The sequence below is a fragment of the Eumetopias jubatus genome, unplaced genomic scaffold (genome assembly GCF_037043125.1).
Source record: "Eumetopias jubatus isolate StellerSeaLion01/CBP00866 unplaced genomic scaffold, mEumJub1_p1.0 scaffold_7, whole genome shotgun sequence".
Taxonomy (NCBI): Eukaryota; Metazoa; Chordata; class Mammalia; order Carnivora; family Otariidae; genus Eumetopias; species Eumetopias jubatus.
In genome coordinates, this window is record NW_028274813.1 from 99,044,663 (window position 1) to 99,048,268 (window position 3,606).

A 3,606-nucleotide genomic window follows, 5' to 3' on the forward strand; every position below is an offset into this window, starting at 1 on the left:
TCACATGCCCTTTCCTCTACAGAGATGCCTCATTATCAGCTCTTTCAATGCATTGTTTTCTGTTTCCCTACCTTAAGCCTGACTCAAGCCGCCTGTGTTTTTTGTTTCACTTAGTTTTCCCTGCTTTGTGACATCAGTGTGAACTTCACCTTTTCTCCCCCGACCCTCCACCAAAAAGTCTAAAATCCCAAGTCAGATGTCTCCAGAGCTGACGTGTGTTTGCACAAACGCGTGAAGATCCTTCAGAACTACAGATTATCCACCAGCAACAGCTCGATGCCTTTGAGAATTCTCTACTTTCATGGATGCTGTGTTTACCTTTTATTTTAAGTGCTTTCAAGCCCATTCTCTTGAAGCACCTTGCCTTATCAGGAGCCCTGCTCGTATGTCTTGTTGCCTCCTTCACTCAGAGGCCTCCCTCGATCAGTTTCTTGAAACAAGGCAGGTTCTGTGCAGAATCAAAAGCCACCACATCACAGCTGACAGCAAGAGAATGCAGTGAGCATTGTTCCCTTGTACACAAGCCTTCGTCTCTTTGAGAAGTACGTTTGAAATGAATGAGGCAGGCGAGAGTGGTGGCTTCAAAAGCAACTATCTTCCTCTGGGCTTTTCTTGTTGAAAAGTCCTGAGCAGCACTGTTACTAGAAAGTAAAGAGAAATAAAGGCAACTCGGAGGCGGGCTACAGGTTTCCTAGACGAGAGACTCACACCTGGCCTCGGCCAGGCTGTGCCGCCGGACATTTGCCTTTCCTTTGTAGATTTGGGTTTGCAAGGTTAACGTGAAAGAGGCTGTTTATTTTCTCCCAGGGATTATGAATAAAAAATACATAAATCTCCTAAGTGAAACAAAAAAACACAGGCGGCTTGAGTCAGGTTTAAGGTAGGGAAACAGAAAACAATGCATTGAAAGAGCTGGTAATGAGGCAACCTAAAGTCTTGGGCTAGTGAAAAAGTTCACTAGCTAAACAATATTCAGGGCTCATATAGACGATGATCCTAATAATTGGCTTGAGGATCATCGCCTTCCTCCCTCAATTGCCGAAGGTTTGCAACGACTGCTTGAAAGTTCAGAGCAAATATCTGGCCCATGACCAAGGAGCGAAAAGAACAGTATGATATTTGACGTGAAACCTCATTCATGAGTTCACCTTGTTTTTCCCATCCTTAGCTTCCATACCTGAATCTTCTTTTTAATAAGTCTTGCATTGTTTGCATCTTTAAAAAGTGCCTTAAATTCTTTTGAAGCAAGGCTAAATATACAGAAAGTGTAAAGATATTCCTCAGAAGTCCAATGGATTCTTGTTATTAGGATGGAAGGAAAAAAAGTACAAAGGTTTTTCTGGCCAGGAAGGGAAGACTGCATAGTGCAAAGCACCTAGAACATATTCCGTGTAAAAACCAAGTGGGATCATTTAAACGCATATTTTCTGTTGAAGAAAAAATATGCACGTGGTGCTCGCTTTGGCAGAGCACACGCTAAAACTGGAACGATACAGAGAACATTAGCATGCTCCCTGCTCAAGGATGGCACGCAAATTCATAAAGCATTCCATATTTTGAGATATTGGTCAAAGGGTAACAAACTCCCAGCTATAAGATAAATAAGATCTGGGCATCTAATGCACAGGATGGTGACTATAGTTAACAATACTATATTATATAATATACTAAAAGTTGTTAACAGAGTAGATCTTAAATGTTATCACCACACACACACACACACACACACACACACACACACACACACCATAATTACGTGAAGGGATGGAGATGTTAACTAACTGTATTGTGGTAATCCTTTTGCAATATATAATGTACCTAATCACGTTGTAAACCTTAAACTTACATATGTTATATGTCAATAATATCTCAGTAAAGCAGAGGACAAAAAATTGCAACTACAGAGATTAAAACCACACACACACACCCGCACGCGACTGGATTCAAGAAAACTGGAATTTCCGGTACAAAGAAGGGATAAGGACATGCCACTCCTAATTTCAGGAAGCCCCCTAAACACTTAGGGACCTGTTACATCAAGTCACTCACATGAGATTTTGATCAGTCCCTTCAAAAGCCTGGGGTGGGCCATGTGGACATGCCACACCAGCAGGGAGGTGCTCAGGGGGTTCTGGGAATCCCAGTTCCTTGCACACAGTAAAAACTTTACAAGTATCTGCTGAATAGATGGAAAAAATAAGTAAAACAAAATGAAACAAAAAACCCACAACAGCAAAAGCAGACGAACAACAAAAACCATTATGCCTACGTGCTAAGTTGACAGATAACCTTCATATGAACTCGGGCAGAAATGCTTTAGCAGCACCAAAAAGCAGGTGCAATACAGGTCCTCAAGTCCTTTGAATCCTCTCGACAACACTTTGAGGTAGATGTTTTTATCTCTACTGTTTTTCAGATGAGGTTAAGGAAGGTTAACTAATTTGTGCAAGACCCCATAACCGTAGGTAGGATTTAAGCCCAGAGCGGTCTGATTCTAAAAACAGACTATTCCCTCCATCTACCCCATTATTGCCCAAGCTCTTCTCCTGTCAAGAACACACATCTGAGGCCCCATCCCAGATGCACTGAATCAGAGTCTCTGGGGAGGGGCTTGGAAGCATATGCTTAACAAGAGACAAGATGATCATGATTATCACAGAAGTTTAAGAAAACAGCTCTGTTGCCTCAGGTGGGGAATGTACCCATCTCTCCCTCTCCCTGATCAAACAGAAGCCATCAGAGATTTGAAGCTCACATGACAAAAATCAATCGCGTCATTCTGGAGTTTATCAGATTATAGTATTATAGGACATTTATTCCTCACCTTGGTACTATAGCATTGTCTGATTTGAGGTTATCTGGATCCTGAAACGCAAAGACAATTTTGGAAAGTTAAAAACGGACACTAGTGGAGTCCTCAGATTTTCTCACTTTTGTCTCTGTCTGTCTTTGGTCCTTCGGAGCAGAAGTTAAGAATTCAGCTTCAGCTCCTGGCAGCTTAAACTGATGCAGAGGTTCTGGCTGGGCGGGGGCTGGAGGGCGACTGGAAGGAGAGCCCCAAGCTGAGAGTCAATCCTCCTGTCTGGTTGCCCACCAGATGGCTGTCATTGGACGAGCAAATTCCAGGATTCAGGAAGTAGAAAATCCATCACTGCTTGGTTTGCTTTTCTTAGTGTCAGTGTTTCCACGCCCAAGGACAAGAGGAGAGGCCAACGAAGTCTGCAGCTTCAAATCTCCATCATGGAAGCAAACAATGTAGTTGTACCCCCTAAATCCTTAATGAGTTAAATGGGAAGCAAACAGCGATTCCTGACAGGGCTGGATTTAAGGCAGGCTGTGAATGCCACAGCACAGCCAGAAGTAGAGACGGACGAGTCGAACTGAAACCTGACCACTGCCTCTCAGCAATTTTACTGTAAGTTATTCCGGTTATCTCAGAGAGAAATTTGAGACCGGGTTAGAGAAAAGTAGGGAGCTCATTTCCCCCCATGTTGAGCACAGATCGTTGTTTTAAGAATTTGTTTTATATGCTATTGCCAAGAAACTTGCTTTGAATGAAATTTCCAGGCCTGGTATCTATAATAGCAAAAAATGACAGTTACATTT

At 42.6% G+C, this 3,606-nt stretch overlaps 1 non-coding gene across 1 annotated transcript; it reads left to right on the top strand.

Annotated features, from left to right (window-relative positions):
* Positions 1 to 1,454: 1,454 nt before the first annotated feature.
* On the top strand, positions 1,455 to 1,559 carry LOC114206597 (U6 spliceosomal RNA). Its single transcript, XR_003608682.1, has one exon. It is a non-coding gene; the product is annotated as a U6 spliceosomal RNA (small nuclear RNA).
* The last annotated feature ends 2,047 nt before the right edge of the window (positions 1,560 to 3,606 follow it).